The sequence below is a fragment of the Macaca thibetana genome, chromosome 5 (genome assembly GCF_024542745.1).
Source record: "Macaca thibetana thibetana isolate TM-01 chromosome 5, ASM2454274v1, whole genome shotgun sequence".
In the NCBI taxonomy this organism is placed as follows: Eukaryota; Metazoa; Chordata; class Mammalia; order Primates; family Cercopithecidae; genus Macaca; species Macaca thibetana.
In genome coordinates this window covers 29,205,809-29,228,179 of record NC_065582.1, presented here as the reverse complement: position 1 = coordinate 29,228,179, position 22,371 = coordinate 29,205,809, and positions in this window count along the sequence as shown.

The window sequence follows — 22,371 nt, the reverse complement described above, 5'->3', positions numbered from 1 at the left end:
GGAAGCTTTGTTCTTTCGCTCTTCACAACAAATCTTGCTGGGTCCACACTACCTTTATGAGCTGTAACACTCACTGCGAAGGTCTACAGCTTCACTCCTAAAGTCAGCGAGACCACGAACCCACCGGGAGGAACAAACAACTCTGGACGTGCCACCTTTAAAAGCTGTAACACTCACTGCGAAGGTCTGTGGCTTCACTCCTGAAGTCAGCAAGACCATGAACCCACCAGAAGGAAGAAACTCCCGACACATCTGAACATCTGAAGGAACAAACTCTGAACCTACCATCTTTAAGAACTGTAACACTCACCGTGAGGGTCCATGACTTCATTCTTGAAGTCAGCGAGACCAAGATCCCACCGGAAGGAATAAATTCTGGACACATTTAGGCAACCCAGATGGGACACACTTCTAGTTATTAAGAAACTTCAAAACAGTAGTCAACGTTTTCCCAAGAACATTTCTTTAACTTCATCAATCTAATTAAAACACATTTTCCCCCAAATGCAACACCACTTTTGGGGTTATATTTAAAAGTAGAATCTCATTATCCTCATTTATAAAATGTATCTGTCCAAAGAAGGTAAAATTTTCTCTCTCCTCTTCATCCTGGCACATTTCTCATTTTTTTTTAAACTCTCAGTCAATAGTTTTTCCTTGACACACACATACACGTCATATTAGATATATATATTATATTATATTATATTATATATAAAAATATAATATATAATATTATATAATATATAAACAATATAATATATTAAACAATATAATATATAATATTATATATTATATACAAATAAAATAGCATATATAGTAACCAAATTTGTTGAGAAGGTTTGCAAATGTTTAGGCTTTCTCAAAGCCACTATTTCCAAAGTGAATTTCTCTATCACACTTCAGTGTATGGCATATAACTCTATTTCATGATGAATTACTACCATAAACATTGATTTTGAGGTTCAGCCATTGATGCCCATTCAAGCTTCTAGGAACTTAATGGAGGGTCTCTATGACCTCTAGGAAGCAAGAGAGTAAGAGGGTGAAAGCATGATTTGTAAGCAGACTTCTCAGACTCTCTTTTTCTAACCAATCACATCAGCACTTTGTTAGGGTACTTTCTGTTGGTATACTATATCTGGAACTCCTTTTATCCACCCTAGAGTTTCAAAACATGAGACAAAAAAACAGGGATCAGGGACTGATTTTAATGTCTAGTATTGATTGATTTCCTCTTTCAGTTCTTTTCAAAGAACTCCCTGTTACCTTTCTAAAGGATAAATATATATAAAACACTTATATACATTTTATCTGGGGTTGCACTTCAAAATCTGGCAAGAATGGTAATTCCTCCATCAAAAGTCCATTTCAGAAATCAATAATTAAACAGCTAGACAGGGGTCCCATATTTTGTGAAAAGACCAAATCTAGAGTCTGGTTTCTAGAAACATACCCAGAAATTAAGGTGATGATGTTTTATTTTGTTTTCCTCATTCACAACATTTTGCTTTTCCATAGAAGTGCTACTTTGTTTCTATAACTTTATCACATATCATTTCAAGTTAATTTATTTTCTTTTTTTATTTCTACTGCTTCGGCCCCTTTTTGCTTTTCCTAGAAGTGGTCTCTCAGGTACCAAGAATGTAATAAGCCTCCAATAATATTAATTGAATAAAGGAATAAACCACCCATGCTTCTGACAGGCAATTCAAGTCTAATTATTCTACCATAAAACTAGACTTTGTAAATCAATTCCATTACTTCTTCTGAATATCCTTTGTTCAAAATATTCTTAATAATGTTATTTCAAGTATGTTATCTAGCAATTATATTTAGATTCATAACTGCTTGAGCCCATTTTGCAATAACAGAAACACATTTTTATTCATAATTATTCTTGCATATTCATTTGATATGTTTGATATTTTTAAAGTTCTTTATCATTTTCACATAAATAATTGTGAGCCTGCATTGTGTTTTATTGGAAAATCTAATCTATTCATTCTCTGGATTATTTTTATCAAGGACAAAACAGTCTTTACATATGTACTTGATAAATTGGGCTAGTTTTTCTGTAATAACCCAAATAGTAATTCTAACTCAGTACTATTGGTTGTGTGATCAGTACTATTGATTCATTGACATACTAAATCTTAAATTATTAGAGAAATCTAATGCAGTTTGAATGATATTGACAGACTAGACTGAAGTAGAGGCAGTGAGTAAAATAAGGGATTATGACATGGAAGAGTATTTGAGATACTTTTGTTGGAAAAAGGTATGCATAGCATACTTGAAGATGATACAGAAAGCCAGCAACAAAATTGTAAATGACTTAAGTGTGTGTTTGAAGTGATAAAATTCCCCAAAATAAAATTGTAAAAAAAAAAAATGCTCACATGCAAACTGAAAATGATTGTTTAAAAGTTATGTTGCACATCACCATCTCTAAATAAATATATTCAAATTATATTTTTTCTTATCACGGGGAATGCCTACACAGAAAACAAAAAAGAAAACTAATGTACAAGTGGATACACTTAGAAACAATTTTAGAATAGCTTACACTGGGGAAGAAACTGGAGAATCCAGACTAAGAAGAAAGACATAGCTAAAAAGTTAGAACAAGATATCCAAGGTACCAGATAATTTTTAGTGAGACTACAAGGAATTATAGTCAAAATAGCTCTAGAAATTAGCACAAAGGTATCTGAGTCTAAGGTTGCAGGGATCGTAATGCTCACAGACTACACAGAAAAGCACGTGGGTTCTTGGAATTGGTAGCGTCACATCACAGAATGTCAGTTCCAGGGGAGGACGTATGTAAGAGCAAAATGAGTCTCAGTCTACAAAGAGGATTTAACTATTATTACAGATGCAGACTAGAAATCCAGATACAGAAACCAAGAGAATAATAGTATCATTTAAACTGGGACTTCCCAGAAATCTGGAATAGAAAGCTTACAGCTGGAAAATCTGTAATCTCTTATGCAGGGTAAAGAAAGAGGTAAGCATCAGTGATATCTGGAGTTTGCTCTACAAACTTGTAAGAACCAATGGTTAAATTTTCAGGAACTTGGAAACTAGTTGTTAAGCATGGAATTTTGTGAAACACAGATAAAGATGAACTCAGAAGAGGACACCTAACCTCTCTGAACTTCATGTAATACATACTGTTTTATTTTTACTTTTACTTCGGATATTTTGCCATAATAAACGTTGGCTGTGAGTATAACCAGAGTTATACAGATGTGAGTCCTCCTAGATATTTCCCCAACTTTCAGATGGTTGTGGGATCTCTGAAACAGACTTAAATACTCCTCTCCTCTCCTCTCCCCTCCCCTCCCCTCTCTTCCCCCACTTCCTCTCTCTCTCTCTCTCTCTCTCTCACTCTCGCTCTCTCTCTCTCTCTCTCTGCCTTGCCTCTTTTGCACATTTTCCCCCCTGCCTCTTTGGATATTTGCAAAATACCTTCAGAATAACACATAGGTTAGGGATTTAATCAACCTTGTCTCTCTCTTCTTTTCTTTTCTTTTTCCTTTCCTTTTCTCTTTTCTTTTCTTTTCTTTTCTTTTCTTTTCTTTTCTTTTCTTTTCTTTTCTTTTCTTTTCCATATGGATTGGTTTCTAATCGGTCACCCTGGCTGGAGTGCAATGGCACAATCTTGGATCACTGCAACCTCGACCTCCTAGGCTCAAGTGATGCTCCCACCTCAACCTCCCGAGTAGCTGGGACAGCTAATTTTTGTAATTTTTTGTAGAGACAAAGTTTTGCCATGTTGCCCAGACTGGTCTCCAACTTCTGAGCTCAAGTGGTCCACCCTCTTGGCCTCCCGAAGTGCTGGGATAACAGCCATGAGCCACTGTGTCTGGCCAGTTCTTTTAAAGTGTAATGTACCTTGTTGCAGGTCATCTTTTGTACTTTAGCCTTGAACACCTGCTGTAACTTGAATCTGATTATAGGTCTAGAAGTAGACCTACCCGCAGGGGTGGGTCCTGAGGAGAATCAGCAGTGTGTGCAAGGTACTTGCGGAGGCCATATTTCAGGGGAGGCTCACATGATCAGGCAGGAGTGAAAGGGCTGCTTCTCCAAAAGAAGGCTCAGCAGAATGTAGGAGTTTGATATCCCCAGCTCCATTGGGATTCACCTCTACATCCCCAATCCAATTTTCAGTATCAAATTCCTTCCTAATCAGTGCCCTGCCTTTAAAAGAACACAACCTGTGAAACTGGGGCTTGAATTTGCTTTATCATTTATCCACTCACAGGATGAGAGTCTTGATTTGGTTTTCATAAATCTCATCCCTACAGCTACAGGTCATAAGGGATTTTTCTGGGAAAGATAAAGAAATTTTGGGGTCACTCATGAGGAGCTTGTGTGGGGAATTTTAATACCTGAGCTGATTAGCTCATTATTTTCTTTCATCATTTGTTTCCAACACATTTATGAGCAAACAAAAAAATACCATGATATACCTTAAGTTTAACTAAAATGTTCTAAGGTTACAAATACAAGGACACCCAGAAGTTTACCATACATATATATATATATGTATATATATACACATACACACACACATGTATAAAATAAAATATATTTTATGTAAGTGTATATATTATGTAAAATAAAATATATAAAAATTTTATACCTTATATTAAAATATAAAATATTTGATTAGGCATATCTAACAGCAATATTTTGTGTATCTTGATTGCCACAATATGCCCTGTACTACAAATGTCTTCTTTATCACTGGAAATAGAGTTATTAGTACCTTTAAATCTAGTCACATTATAGAGCAAATTTTTATTTATTTATTTTTATATATTTATTTTTTTGAGATGGAGTCTCGCTCTGTCACCCAGGCTGGAGTGCAGTGGCATAATCTCGACTCACTGCAATATCTGCCTCCTGGGTTCAAGCAATTCTCCTGTCTCAGCCTCCCGAGTAGCTGGGACTACAGGCTCACACCACAACAGCCGGCTAATTTTTGCATTTTTAGTAGAGACGAGGTTTCACCATATTGGTGAGGTTGGTCTTGAACTTCTGACCTCAGGTGATCCATCCACCTTGACCTCCCAAAGTGCTAGGATTACAGGCATAAGCCACCGCACCCAGCCGGCTATGGAGCCAGGTTTTAAACAACTACAATGAATTCAGAACATATAACCTCAAGATTCTGGTCCTCTAGAACAACCTCCAGTACTTAAATTTGGATTAGAGTTCAACCAGAGAAGAATAAGCAGTAGGAGATGTATTTAAACAGATTTATTGCAGTAACTTGGTGGGTGTGATTGCGGGACTGTTCAAAATTCATAGAGCAGACCATCTGGAAGGGCAGGCTAGCATTCTTGGGCATGAGCTGAAGCTGCCATAGAGAGGAAGCATTTTTTTCTTGTTCAGGAAAAACTCAGCTCTGATTTTAAGGCCTTTCAACCAATTGAATCAGGTCCACTCATATTATTCAAGTTAATGTTCCTTACCTAAAATCAATTGCTTATGTATTTTTATCACATTTACAAAATATCTTCAGAGTAACTCACAGATTAGGGATGGATTGACTGAATCACTGGGTGCTGTAGGTTAGTTATTTTGACACATTAAAAGACCATTGCATGTGTTTAAAAGGGAAGTTATATTCATGTTACTGTTCTCTTCACTAGTCCCTGGTTTAAATATGACAGGGGTTGACAATGTAAGACTTATATTTTTTCATGTATAAGTACTTATATTGAAGATGGAGTTACATTTGCAAGCTTAGATTGGCTTCAAAATGTCTTTTGAAACTTTAAAGAAATGTTGCAATTCAGGCTGGGCATGGTGGCTCACATCTGTAATCCTAGGACTTTGCTAGGCCAACACAGGAGGATCCCTTGAGCCCAGGAGTTCGAGAACATCGTGGGCAACCTAAGAACACAGGGAGACCCTATCTCTTAAAAAATAAAAGAAGAGAAAAAAATACTGCAAGTGATATTGCCACAAAAAAGGCCTTATTTCTGTATAACCTGCCAGACAATCTATATCGTTTAAGAGCCGTCTCTTGAAAAAAGTTGGGACCGGGAGAAAGTAAAGCAATTGCTAGATTAAGTAACTATTATAGCCACTATTCCCCTAATAAAAATATTGCCTTTTCTAATTCCTGAATGAATACTACGGTATATTTTTATGCTTCAGTCGTATGTCATGCTTCTCTACCAAGTCAATATGCAGTGGATCTTTAAGACTAAAGCAACAGAAGGAATACATGTGGTGAAGTTTTCTATTGACATAAAAGACATCCATTTTTCACAATTCTATGATTTAGAAAATAAAGAAAATCATTATTCTTTTTCCAATAGAACATTTGAGGCTTTGACAGAGAATATTGGTATTTTGTTGTCAACAATGGATTAAGAGTGTGATGACACTCCAGGTATTAAGTTAGTTGCAGCAAAAAGCAAATGGATACTATTTGATAAAGCTTAAAGTGTTTGCAGTTTGTAGCTCTTAAAATCGGTAAAATAACTTTCACTTTGACTACAGTAGAAATTTGACCAGAGCAAACACACAGAAGCCATAAACCCCTTTGAAAGTAAAATATTTAGCTCAAATTAGAGTTGACCAGATAGTAATACAAGTGTGTGTAAATACATATGAGTGTGTGTATATATACTCACATATGTATATACATATGTACGTACTATATATGTGCACACAGAGAAACATATAATTAAAATATTATATTGAATTTGAGGTTGGGACTGAAATTTCTTGAAAGACATTATTTCCACATTTCACATTAAAATGCATATTGTGATTTAATGGAGTTATAGGAAAGAAGTGAAACAATTTCTCTATCAATCAATGAGACACGAATAAAAAAATACCTGCTGATGAAGAATAACCAAAGGGAACTAATTACAGAGACAGAATCATAGACATATAGCTGAAAAGATTTAAATAAAATATAGTTAAAATATTCAAGATTAAGGAGAATTTAGGTCTTTAACTGGTTATTTGATTGATTTAAAATAGATTAATAATTAGTGATACAATAAGAACACTTACAGGTAACTAATAATATTATGATAATTTTAAAAGAAGCCAAAAAATTGCCCCCCCAAAGCAAATTTACATAAATATGTGGAAAATAATTCATGTAATTTTCAACACTGTATTTTAATTGTATAGATTTAATGGAACATATTTTAAGGAAAAAGAGAACTGCAAGACAATCTTGAACTTTATTTAGTATTCTTGTTGGTATAGTATTCATTTTGTAATTCTGAAATCACTTCATTGGTACTGAATGAAACCTCAAATTAATAAAGATATATTGATAAGGATGGAAACCAAAATTTTTTCTGTAAAAGCAAGGAAATAAAGAAAAATTTGGTAGGGTAGCTGAGGCTGGAGCATGAATATGAAATATATATAATATATAATATTTTATATGTTTTATATAATATATATATAAAATATATATATAGTGCTCAACAAGTAATAGGGTCATGTCCACAAGAAAAGCAGCCAATTTGTAATGGTTTCTACTGGTCTAAGTTTGGATACTATAAGTCTCAAAATAAGGTTCATAATAATAATATTTATGGTATATTCAATAATAACTTGAACTTTCAAAATCTGTGAGTCTATAGTTATACTCAATAAAAGATGAAGGGGGAAAGAAAAGTTCTTCTTTACTGACAAATATCCATTAATTAATAGATGAGGAATGATAAAATGAGAAACTCCAATGTAGTTTACTTAGACAAAGGTCACCAACAGATGTTAAAACCATGGGGTGAAAGATTACTGGGGGACAGGATATATATACAGTTTCAAAATGTGACCTCACAGATTACTCAGTAATTACAAAGGGAAGTATATGCTTTTTCCATGGAGATATCTGTCACTTACCATCTTAACCAAGAAAGAGATCAAACTTGGCACCACCTAATCACCAGTACCAGAATAGCTTGACACTACATAGCTTTAGATGTGATGCAGAAGGAAGTACGGAATACCTACTCTATGGTGTTTTGTCAGCAATGTTGGACCTAAATCAAGTCTCAAGGCTTGGAATAGCAAGATGAGTCCGTAACGCAGAATGTTGTGGAATGGCCTTGATCCTTAAAAAAATGTGCCATTAACAATAAAGAGAAATTGGGATGGGGCATGGAGGTTTCAGATATTTAGAAATTAAACAGTCATCACAGTCATAAAGCCTTATGTGAGTATTTATTGGTTTCTGAATAAGAAAGCAGGTAAAAATAGGGGAAAAATCAGTGAACTTTGTTGATTTACCATATATTGTGTGCTGTTAAATAAAAGTTGATGTTCTTTGGTGTGCTAATGGTGAATGCATTTGTGTACAGACATGTCCTTCTTTAGAAATTTTGCTTAATTATTTAGAAGTGATGTTGCACTATGTGTGCATCTTAGCCTCAGATAGTTGGCAAGAGGGAGTGGTTTATGTGAGATGGTCTATAAAGAGAATGTGTTTTTTCCAGTATTGGCCGTTAAATTGCAATATGAAGAGAATAAAGATATAATGAAGGAAGAAAAAACTTGGCCAAGGGACATGCATCAGCATTCTTTTAAGGAAATTTTCAGTAATTTTCTTCATGATACCTCTGTTGATTCCATTGATCAGAACTTTGCCATACACCTACATGTCCACAAGAAAGACTGAAAATGTAGGGCTCTACTCTGGTCTTGAGCAAAGATAAATGTGAAGGGTCTATCATTGAGATAGAAGAGATAATAGATATTGGGACTAAATTAGCAACACTAAGACCTGTATAGAAATTACAAAACTTGTCCGGGCATGGTGGTTCACACCTATAATCCTAGAATTTTGGGAGGCCGAGGTGGGTGGATCACAAGGTCAGGAGTTTGAGATCAGCCTGACCAATACGGTGAAACCCCATCTCTACTAAAAGTATACACACACACACACACACACACACACACTCACACACACAAGCCAGGCATGATGGTATGTGCCTATAGTCCCAGCTACTCAGGAGACTGAGGTAGGAGAATTGCTTGAACCCAGAAGATGGAGGTTGGAGTGAGCTGAGATTATGCCATTGGACTCCAGTCTGGGTGACAGAATGAGACTCTGTCTCAAAAAAAAAAAAAAAAAAAAAAAAAAAGAAAAGAAAAGAAATTACAGAACTTACTAACAACTAAGTGTTTACAGATGTTCTCTCATATTCCTCCACTTTCAACAAAAACTCTTGCTCCTTGGTTAGGTCCTATGCTCTGTAACAAAATTCAGGTAAATGACTAGTTCATGGCAGTGCTTTTCTTATTTTTGAAAAATCAAGTTGATTCTTCCACAGAAAACGTATTTAAAATAGATTTAATTCCTCAGGGGCATGACACGGCACATAAGAAGGAGACACAGTGCAGTGAAGGAAAATGAGGAGTTAAAGAGAACAGCGGTGTTCTGAGAAGGACTGAGAAAGAAGTTCTTGTCCATTTCCACGAATGAGAAAATTTAGAGGAGGGAAGAAAAAAGGGCCTGACACAAACTAGATTTTCTGGGAGATTTTTGAGTTAGTATTTGGAAGAGAGGGAAGGAGGATGGAAGGAAAGGAGGAGGACAATTTTTTTTCTCTCCCTATCTACCTCTAACAGTGGTTGTGGGTTATGCCTGTGGCATAAAATTCCTAGAGCTCTAGTCTACTAAATTGTTGAACAGAGTTCATCTGAGATCGTAGCCTTTATAATGAGCAGTAGTTAGAAAGGATATAGTCCAACAGTCTTCAATTAGTGAGTTAATTGTGATACCCTTGATTTAATTTGATATTTACTGATTGTCTGCTGGCATTCTTGGTGTAGTACTTATTTGGGAATTTGCAGACTAAAAATATGCATTTCCAGATTTTAAATTGCTTACGGTCTACTGGAAGAAGCTCTACTTCCAAATATAAACAGCCAAGTGTATTATGAAAGCACAGAATTAGATATGTTTTGTGAGCAAGTAAAGAACCAGAGACATGCTTTAAAAAATAGAAGCTGAACTAGACTATAAAAGGATGAAAAGCCAACTGTGGTGGCTCATGCCAGTAATCTCAGTGCTTTGGAAGGCTGAGGCCAGAGGATTGCTTGAGGCTGGGAGATTGACGCTAGCTTGAGCAACATAGTGAGACTTCATCTCTACAATAAATACAAAAATTAGCTGGATGTTGTGGCACATGCCTGTGGTCTCGGCTACTTGGGAAGCTAAGGTGAGAGGATTGCTTGAGCCTGGGAGAATCCAAGGCTGCAGTAAGCTGTGATCGCATCACTGCTTTCCAGCCTGGGTGACAGAGCAAGACCTCATCTCATATAAGTAAATAAAATAAAGGATGAACAAAATGAGCTAGGAAAAAGAGCTACATGTATAGGAACAGGAGACAAATGACATGAAGAGAAAGGATCATATGTTAGAAAAAAATGTAAGTGACTTGGTGTGGGTACAACGTGCAATATTAGACACAGACTGGCAAAAAATAAAGTTGCATAATAAAGCTGTGATAATGTAAAGACAGGCTTTGAAGTTATTCCAAAATATTTGCGTGTGTGTGTGTGTGTGTGTGTGTGTGTGTGTGTGTTGTTAACTCCTAATTTCTAGGTCTCTGAGGCATAGAATTGGGCTATTCATCATCTAATTTCTGACATTATTTTACCATTGATCAATGCATTGTTCACTTGCTTGAATATAAGTATGTTTATATTTGTTTGTTTTTAAGAATATAATTATCAATGTAACACTCATCCAACAGGACAAATAAAATACTGACAATAATTCATTTACTCCAATATGATACAACCCAACTCTATTTTCCTGCCTCCAAGCACCCAGGATAACCATGATCTTAAATCTGTCATTGTCATTGTTTCTCTTAAAACTTTTAGTTTGGTTGTGTTTCTAGGTATTACTATGAGGTGTCTTGGTTTCATATTAGATATTTTAATTTTACAAAAATAGTATCACATTTTATGTAGTCTTTCATGATTTTTAAACTAAATACTATATTCATATGATTCATCAACATTGTCATAGATAGTTATGGTTAATTTTTAATTTTTCATTATTTTAATGTCTCATACTTGTTTTAGCCATTTTCCTGTTGATAGGCATATTTCTGCTATTCTAAAGAATGCTGCTATTAACTTTCTTGAGTATTATCCTAGAAAACATTTATACTTGCTTTTCTATGTACTAAACAATGAAAATCGTGGATAGTAACAAGTATAAAATATAAAATTTCCAAGCTAATGTAAAATTATTTTTAAAAATGGCTATACAAACTGGCTATGTACAATATCTGCACAGTCTACGATAAACGAGTTTGTGATTAATCACATTCTTTCAGGCATGTGAGGCTGTCATACTTGATTTTTGTCTTGAAAAATGTGTGAAATTAAATCTTGTTCTGGTTTCAATTTCCATTTATCCGATCAAAAATATGAGTTTTTTATTTTCATACTGATCTGTAAGAGCTTTATTTATATTTCTTTATTGGTTATATGTATTGCAAGTATCTTCCTCTACTATGGAACTTGTGTTTTCAATTTCTATAAAATGCTTTTGATTTAGAGCTTTTTCATTTCAATGTCATCCCAGTTTTAATTTTTTTTGTTTTATAAATGGGAAATATTTCTTATTTAAGAAATGCTTCACTACCACAAGCTCAGAAATACATCAATTAAATTTTACAAAATTTCTTAAAATACTGTAAAATACTATTTTTACAGTTAAATTCTTGGTTTATGTAGATTCAACTTTGTTAATGACATAAGAAAGGAATCCAAGTGCATTTACTTCATAAGAATTTTTTTTTGCTGTATTTATTGAAAATAATTTTTCAACTGAACTTCCAAGCTAACTCTGCCATGCTACAAAGAGCCATAAATGACTGTCTCTGAATTCTAGTCTGTAAGTAAAATTATTCAACTGTGTTCCATTAATATATTATATTATAATTAATACCATATTAATTACTGTGGTTTAATAAGTCTTGATATCCTGTAGTGCAAGCATTCTTTCCTTGCTATTCAGAAATGTCTTGGTTTCTTGTCTAATTTACCTCTCACATAAATCTTTGAAACATTTTATCAAATACTACAAAAAGTGTATTAGCATTTTTTACTTGAATTGCATTAAATCAATTAAATGGAAATAATTGTGAAAAATCAGTATCTTTACAATATTTATTTTTTCTATTCATAAACATGAATCTTTTCCTAATTCCTTAGATTTTTATATTATCTATGAAAATTTACATAGTGTGTCACATAAAAATATTAAAAATTTCTTATATTTTTTCAAAATATATATATATTCTTTGGTGTGATTCTCACAGTTTATTCTTAGTTTGTTTCAAAAATATAGAATTGCAACTTACATCTGTATATAAATCACATATTAAGAAATGTTACACATTTTCTTATTCTAATAGTTTTATTTAGTTTTAAAATGTATACTATTGATTTTTTTAGAACAAGGACAATTGAATTTCCTCCTAACCAACATTTATGACTCCAATATTACTGAGATAGTTATTCTGCAATTATGAATTTATATTGCATTTTGTCATATATATTTTTGTTTATTGAAATTATCATACCAGTTTTCTACCTAATCTCTTGTTATGTGAATTTCATACTAAATTCTTTACATAATAAAACATCCTTGTTCTACTGAGATTAACCTAATATAGTCATTGTGTATTTACTTTTTTATAGTTTTGGAATCAGTTTGCTACAATTTTGGTTAACATATAAACCTTTTTCATAAAAAATATTAGTACTGTGATATCAGAAGTGTGTTGGCTATCCAACCTATGAAAATAATGCATCTGTCCAATTATTTAGGACTTCTATAATTCCTCTCAGCAATGTTTTGAGTTTTCAGTGTAAAGATCTTGCATATACGGTGTTAAATGAATCTCTAAGTATTTTATGTTCATGCTATTTTAAATGATACATTATCAGCCCCATAAGACAGAGTAAGAAAAAAAAAATGTTATATTAAAATTTTAATTTCCCTTGGTAATTGTTACTGTAAAGAAAACTGAATTTTTCACATTGACACTAAATCTTGCAAACTTGATACTAGTAACCTTTTTTGGAGATCCTTGAAGAGTCACTAAGTATACAATCATATCATCTACAAATAAAGACTGTTTCTTTATTCCTTTCAATCTGTAAAACCTGTACGTCCTTACTTTCTTTTTCTTGCTTAATTGAAATAGCTAGTATCTCTAATATAGTGCTGAGTATAAGGTCTGAGAGCAGATACTCATGCCTTGCTTTTGATCTCAGAAAGAAATCACATTGTATTTCCTCAAGTGTATAACATTAGCTATGAGATTTTTATTGATGATCTTCACCTGTTTGAGAAATTTCCTTTGTATTCCTAATATGCTGAGAGTTTTAAAATTATATTTTTATTTAATTAGGTGGAACTTTATATTTGTGGATTATATTGATAAATTTTCAAACAATAAGCCAACCTTGATTTATTATCCTTTTTATTTATTATTGGATTCTATTTGGTAATATTTTGTTTGTGATTTCTACATCTATTTTCGAGGTTTTCCTTACTTTGAACGATTCTGGTTTAAATGGTAGTGTGAACCTTATGAGTGAGACAATGTATTTTCTGCCTTTACTTTTCAGAAAGAGTTTTTGTGTGATTGATATTCCTTTTTCTCAGATTTTTTCATAGAAGTCACCAGTGTATCATCTGACTTACATGTTCTTTGTGAGAAGCTTTTTAATTACTAATATAACGTTGAGTTTCTTTTTAAGTTAATTTTGTCTATTTGCATCTTTCAAGGAATCTTTCCAACTCACTTATCAAGTTTACTAGAATAAAATTTCTCATAATTCTCTCTTATGATTCTTCTATAATCTATAGGCTTATTGTGAGATCTTTCCTCTTATTATTGATACTGCTTATTTGTGTCTTCTCTCTTTTTATCTTACCAGATTAGCTAATGGCCTAACAATTTTATTAATTTTTGTTTCAAAAAATAGCCTTTGGGACAATTCATAGTTTTTCCTCTGTCTATTTTCTATATCAATTACTAATATTTTTAATTATTCTTTTCTTCAAAAAGCCTTGGGAATAATTTTTTTTTTATCTACTTTCTAAGACAGATGGTTTGATTATTGACAGATACAGTCCTCTTTTAACATAAGAATTTAAACTATAAAATTTCCTTTAAACACATCACTAGCTATATCCCATAAATTTTGATATGTTGTGTTTATATTTTTAATCAGTCCAAAATATATTCTAATTTATTACAGATTCTCCTTTTTTCCATGGGTGATGTATTATGTATCATATATTTAAATATATGATAATTTTCTAGGTAAATTTATGTTACTGATAATTTAAATCAGTTGTGATCAGCATGATCTGTATATTTTAATTTCTTGAGTCTTGTGTTATGGCACAATATATAATCTATCAGAGTGAATATACCATGTGCAATATAAAGCTTATGCATACTATAGTTTCAGGTTTAACATAATGAGACATCTGTTGGTTAGGGTCAATTGAAACAACTGTTCAAATACTCTATAGGTTTACTGATTTTCTCTTTGTTCTATCAATTATTTGTTATATCAATTATTGAGAAGAGTATTTCTCAATAATTGAGAAGAGTAATTACCAGTGTGTCTATTTTTCCACCTGTTAATATTGCTTTATATATTTTGACATCTGTAATTTCATGAAACACATTTAGCATTGCTGTTGCTTTTTTCATTATACATCATTTCTTCTCTAAAAACTTTTTCTCAAGTCCACATTATCTGATATCACTATAACCATTTCAGATTTCTTGGGTTTAGCCTTACTATAATAAATGTTTTTCTTTGTTTTATTTTTAATCAGTTTATATCTTTATGTTTTAAATGGGCTTCTTAAAAATATTATAAAGTGGAGTTTTTTCACTCTGGCAAATTATTTCTTTTGCTTGGATTTATGTGATTTATATTTAATGTACAATTCAATATAGTTTCATTTAATCTAACATCTTACTCTATATACCATATATGCTGTAAACATTTTTAAAAATTTTTTTCTTCACTATTATTATTGTAGTAATTTTCAAAACTGTTTCATCTCTAATATTGGATTCTTGAATATACTTCTTTTTCTTTTTATTCATTGCTCTAGGGTATATAATTTTTATTTTTAAGTTTTCACATCTTACTTTCAAATATTATATTACTTTATCTATGATATAATAGTTTATTGTGAAAGGTTAAATACATTTCTTGCCATAACATTCTGACCAGAGTGAACATTCAGGATAGCTATGATTAATTACAGTGATACAATTGACAGAATCATAGAAGGTAAATTACAAATACAGGCTGATAAATACTAAATTTGTTAAAGTAATTCTTCAATCCTAAAGAATTTTTATTATTTTATTGTTTTAATGTTCTGTGTCTTTTAATGCAGACACTATATCCTATATAATGAATAGCTTTTAATAATGGTCCATTGAAACCTGGAAGTCACCTGGTCCCCAACAAAGTTAGAAAAGAGTGGTCCTTGTAAATACTATAGACACTCATCGGGGTCCTGAAACAACTGATAAGGAAAGCTCTGAATTCACATCACTACATAACAAAAGCAGACTCATCCTATATTGGATGTAGAACAATAGCATATATCTTTAGCTACTCTATGAGTTTGTTTATATATTTTCCAGAAAAAAATATATATGTCACATTAAAATGATGGAATAATAGTTTACTTGAGCATTATACATCTAGGATACTGGAGTAAGAGTTCTATAAGAACTTTTTTTGGTTAATTTTACCTGCCATGCATATTCAGTAGTTATAGAAGTATCTAACATACAGTAAACACTTAATGTTTATGATAAATGTATGAATGTGAATAATTAAAAGTAGATACACAGTGAATAAACCTTGTCTTAATCACAAAATTGTCTTTTTGACAGCAACTTTTGTTTGATGATCTACGTACCTAAAATATAGGTACACACATAAAATATATCTGTAACTACATATGAAAGTTTAAAATGGTCAAAACAATTTAATTCACAGACGATGACATATAAAGACTCATTAACTGATATGTTGACAGTCTCTGGCTAAATTATTGTTTTGTAATCTTCAATCTACCTAAACAAAATTCTCTACTTCTGGAAAATTCTTGTAATCAATCGTAGCACTAAAGTTTGATAGTCTGTGATAGGCAATTTTCATTTAGTACTCTTCTATATTTCTTTCAGGGGGAAAAGATATTACAATAAGAAAGAATCTGGGACAATTAGCAAATCAAACTCAAGGATCAATCCAGTCCAATTTTACTTTTAATAGTGTGGAAGATGATTACTTCTACATTTGTCTTATAAAAGAGATAACAGAAAAGAAAATTGAACATGACAGTTCCACTTCTGTGACAATTACTAAGTGAAAAAAATGTTGAACGTAAAACTTTCCATTCTTCTTGTTGGAAATTTAAATTTGATTTTCTAAGGATAGCTTTTTTTATGAAATCATACTTTGGGTAATCTCCAAGATGAAATAGAAAAGTCTTACAAATTAATTGCTATTGTCATCCTTAGTGACCTAAAATAATGTGTAAAATGGCTCCTTTAATGTAATATATTTTTTAAATGATATTCTATTAGTATACATAAATTATTGGTACTATGAGAAAAAGAGCAACTATACATTTTTTTAAATATTGCTTTTTTACATAAAATATTACATTTAACCAAATAATAAAATCTAGGAATATTACCTAAATAATTATTCTTTTTATAGGCAATAGGAAATAGTCAATAATAATTTTTGGTGTTGTGAGTTAAAAACAAAAACTAAAGATAGTATATTAAGCTATTATTTTTTATTTCATTGAAGTATAGCACACATACTAAAAATTGCATATTATAATTGTTCGATGTAATGTGTTTTCAAAGAATGAACAAATCCACGTAATTAGCACTTAGACCATGAAAGGGAAATTGCCAGCATTTCCCAACCCTCTCCTACATGTATGTAATCACAACTTGTGTAAGGACAATCACTCTCTGAAGTCTAAAATGATATATTACCTTTGCCTATTTTTATTTATATATAATGCTCTCATATAGCCAGCATACTTTAATGTCTGGTATCATTTCTTCAACATAACTGTGAGCTTTATTAATGGTGTTGTTGAAAATTTTGATTTTCAAATTCTCGATTCTATATACTATCACATTACATTAATTTAAATTAAGTTTCCATACAGCTTCTAATAGAGGTTTGAGGCAATTTAAATATTTGGTTTCTGTGAGTAGTGGTGCAATTAAGATTTTTGTGTGTGGGGTTTAAATAATACACACAGTTTTGTTGGGTTAATATTGCTAAACACTTTTCTTGAGTTACTATACTACTTTTCACTCTTTTCTTCAATGTGGAATTACAGTTGTTCGACATCTTTTACAGTTGATGTTAATTTCTTTTTATCTATTTACTAAAGACTTTAATAGCCATATATGACATCACAAACAAATTTAAATTACACTTTCATAAAGACTAATACAGTTGGGTATTCTTGTTTGTAAAATATCTGTTCAGGGTTATTTTTGCCAAATTTTCTATTGATTTTCTACATTTTTATTACTGATTTGGAACATTCTTTATATTCTGTACATGATTATTTTCCAAAGAAGGAAGAGACAACAGTGAGGAATCTCACCGAGTTTCACTGAAGGAGAAAAGCCAGAAATTTCTAAATGCCAGAAAGAAAGATATATGTGGTTTTGATAAACAAGTACAGAAATGAGCACACTGGAGAGCTGCTTTGACAGGTGGTAAGGGCAGAACTCCAGGCATTGCAAAGCCTAGAGGGTTTGGTGCAAGAGTGCCTGTAGTGGAACGCAGCCTGGGATATCCACCCCAAGGTTTGCCATGATTCCCTAGGAGACTTTAGCCTTAGGAGAATTGTCAAAGCTGAACAGAGCAAGGGCTATCTTTTCGATGAAACAGATCTGCTCTGACCTGAGCACCCCTTCATCTGCTGGCCTCTCCTGGGGCCCCAGTCAGGTCAAACTTGCTTGCAGTATAGCCTTGGGTGCCCAGCAAGGGTGCTTCCTGGGGGCCTGCATCATAGCTCCTGCAACAGAAGATTACACCTCCCCATCAGAAAGCCCCAGCACAATGGCAAGTGCCATTGTGCTGGCATCAGTGCACCCTGCTATAATTCCATTGTCAATGTGAAAGTGCACCAGGAGACCAACAGCCCTGCCCCCTGCCCTGTGCCACTATTGCTACCCATGTGATCACATGCATAGAGACCACCAGTCCCATGCCCACTGGTTTCCTGCTTCGACAGACACTAGTGGCCCCGTCTCTTCACCCTTCATGCCATGTCACCATTGCTGCCACTGTAAACACCCACAAGAGGGTTGGCACCCTATGCCTGCCAGCAACCCCCCTCAGCTGACAAGTGTGCACCAGACTGCCCTGTTACTGCTACTAACAAATGCAAATGAGCACAGATTCCATTGCCACTACCAGACAAAGCACTTTCGCTAGCCCCACCCATCAGAGTGTTGTGACCAACAATCAGAGAACACCTTGATCTCTGTAGAATAGCAGGTTCCCAACTTCAAGGTGCCAGAGAACAAATCAGGGGGCCTAATATCAGCACCCCAGATTTAGAACACACAGCACAGGAATCCAGAACTGAGCCTTGACCCCCTAAAATCTTCCAGAAACAAAGCTAGCCAACTAAACCTACCTTATTCAGTGATCAAACCCCCAAGGACATCAAAGAAGATAAAAGAAACAACAAAAAAATAAAATCTATCCATTAAACATCAACTTCAAAGATTGAAGGGATATCAGCCTACAAATATGAGACAGCATCAGCACAAGAACTCTGGCAACTCAAAAAGCTAGAGTGTCTCCTACCCTCCCAAGGACTCCACTAGCTCCCTATTAATGGTTCTTAATAAGACTGAAATGGCTGAAATAACAGAAATAAAATACAGAATATGGATAGGAATGGAGATCACTGAGATTCAGTAGAAAATTGAAACCTAATTCAAAGATTTTAAGGAATAAAATAAAACACTAGAGGATATGAAGGACAAAATGGCTACTTTAAGAAAAAACAAACATCTGATAGAGCTGAAAAACTGACTTCAATAATTTCAGAATACAATCCAAAGTATTACGAGCACAATCAGCCAAGCTGAAAGAATCTCAGAGCTTGAACACTGGCTATTCAAAATGACTCAATAAAGACAAAATAAAGAATAAAACAATAAAGAAAAACCAAAACCTCCAAGAAATGTGGAATTACATAAAGAGATCAAATCTATGACTCAATGATGTCCCTGAAAGAGGAGAGAAACCAAGCAACTTGAAAAACATATTTCAGTATATCATCTATAAAAGGTTCCCTAACCTCTCTAGGGAGGTCAACATTCATTTATGAAACACAGAGGACCCTTGCAAAATGCTGCACAAAAAGATCATCAACAAGACACATAGTAATCAGATTCTCCAAGGCCAAATAAAGAAGCAAGTTAAAAGCAGCTAGATAGAAGGGTCAAGTTACCTACAAAGGTAATCCTATCAGCCTAACAGCAGATCTTTCAGCAGAAATCTTACAGGCCAGAAGAGATTGGGGGCTTATATTCACCATTCTGAAGGAAAATAATTTCTAACTATGAATTTTATATGCAAGCTAATTAAACTTCATAAGTGAAGGAGAAATAAGAGCCTTTACAAACAACCAAATGCTAAGGGATTTTTTTTTTTTTTTTTTTTTTTTTTTACCACAAGACTTGCCTTAGAAGAGGACCTGAAGGGAGTGCTAAATATGGAAAGACTCATAGTGACCATTACAAAAAACATACTTAAATGCATGGATCATTGACACTGTAAAGCAGCCACACAAAGAAGTCTGCATAATAACCTACTAACAACATTATGACAGGATCAAATTTTCACATATCAATACTAACTTTGAATGTAAATAGGCTAAATGCCCCAATTAAGAAGCACAGAGCAGCAAGCTGGATGAAGAAGCAAGACCCAATGGTATGCTGTCTTCAAGGGAGCCATCCCACATGCAATGATATCCATAGGCTCAAAGTAAAAGGATGGAGAAAAATCTAGCAAGAATATAGAAAAAGGAAGACAGAAAAAGATTGCAATTATAGTTTCAGACACAACAGATTTTAAACCAAGAAAGATGAAAAAAGACAAAGAAAGGCATTTCATAATGGTAAGAGGTCACATCAAGAAGACCTAACTAATCCTAAATATATACAAACCAAACACAGGCGCAACCAGATTCATAAAGCAAGTTCTTAGAGACCTATGAAGAGATTTAGATGACCACACAAAGATAGTGTGCAACTTCAACATCTCACTGACAGTATTACACAGATTATTGAGGCAGAAAACTAACAAGTGTATACAGGACCTGAACTCAATATGTGACCAAATATACTTAATAGACATCTATAGAACTCTCCACCTCAAAACAACAGAATATATATTATTCTCATCTGCACATGGCACTCTAAAATTGACTACACAATAAAGCAGAAAATAATTCTGGGCAAAATATATAAAAAAAGAAAGAAAGCATGAGATTATACCAACTATACTCTCAGACCACAACACAATAAAAATAAGTGCTTAGAGAATTATACAAAACCATATAATTGCATAGAAATTATTATTTAGCATGCAGTTGAGAGTTAGAGGACAAACTTTCAGTGTTAGAGTGTACTTATGTCAGCAAAAAATAATTAGAAAAAGTGTAATTCCCTAAAGCTACACTAAACAACATTTTTTTTAAAAGTAAAAGAAAACTGTTAATAATGCCTCTCAGGCTGCCTTAACTGACATAGTAGAGATGCAATAAAATGTTCCTGAAAGCTAAGAGAAGCTAAATGACTATAATAAAAATACAGTAGACAGCATATTATGCTAACCAAAAAGATTAAATGCACTACTTTTAGAAAAATACCACTTTGAGAAAATAATTTTATATATCTCGATTGACAACAAAATAACTGTATAAACTGCTAATAATACATAAGTCATTAATAATGAAGAAGGTGATGATGATGATGATGGTTAATATTTCCTAAGCACTTTGCGCTATTAGATTTTAGATTATTCATTTACTCTTCACAATAACTTATGAGGTTGTTATTATTATGCCTATTTTACAGATGAAGAAACCAAGACACAGAGGAGTTAAGTCATTTTTCCAAGGTCACAAAGCTAGTAAGTGGCAGTTGCAGAAATCAAATCTAGGCAGTCTGGTTCTAGAACTCCTGCTCTTTATCAGTATACTTAAATTACTCTTTGGAAACTGAGGTGACTGATATTGAAGAGTAAAACAAAGCTGCATTTCTTTTTGTTGTTGTTGCTGTTTTGAGACAGTCTTGCTCTGTTGCCCAGGCTGGAGTGCAGTGGCACAATCTCCGCTAATTGCAGCCTCTGCCTCCCGGGTTCAAGGGATTCTCCTACCTCAGCCTACCGAGTAGCTAGGACTACAGGTGCATGCCACCATGCCCAGATAATTTTTGTATTTTTAGTAGAGACAGGGTTTCATCATGTTGGCCAGGATCATCTCAATCTCCTGATCTCATGATCTGCCTGTCTCAGCCCCTCAAAGTGCTGGTATTACAGGGATGAGCCACCATGCCCGGCCTTTTTTAAAAAAACAAGTTTGATATACTGCTCAATTTGAAAATAATAAGAAATCTAATGTAGTGATGGACTTCAAACAAATAAATAATATATAATTTTTACTCTCTATTTGATGGGATAGTTTGCTGCTGGGACAATTTACTACATAAATTGTCTACAAAGTAAAATTATGCATGCTAAAAAAGAAGAAATTATATAACCTGCTCCTATATGACTTCTGGGTAAATAATAAATTTATAATTACAATCAATAAATTTTTTGAAACAATGAAAACAAAGGTACAACATATCAGAATCTCTGAAACACAGCTAAGGCTGTGTTACAAGGTAAGCTTATAGCACTAAATACCCACATCAAAAAGTTAGAAAGAATTCAAATTAGCAACCTAAAATCACAATCAGAGGAAATAGAGAAACAAGTACAAACCAACCCCATAGCTAGCAGAAAACAAGAAATAAGCAAAACTAGCACTGGACTGAAGGAAATTGAGATGCAGAAAACCATACTAAAGATCAAATAATCCAGAAACTAGTTGTTTGAAAGAATGAATAAGATTGATAGACTGCTAGATAGACCAATAAAGAAAAAAAGAGAGAAGATCCAAATAAACATAATCGGAAATGACAAAGAGGACATTACAATTAACCTCAAGTAAATACAAAA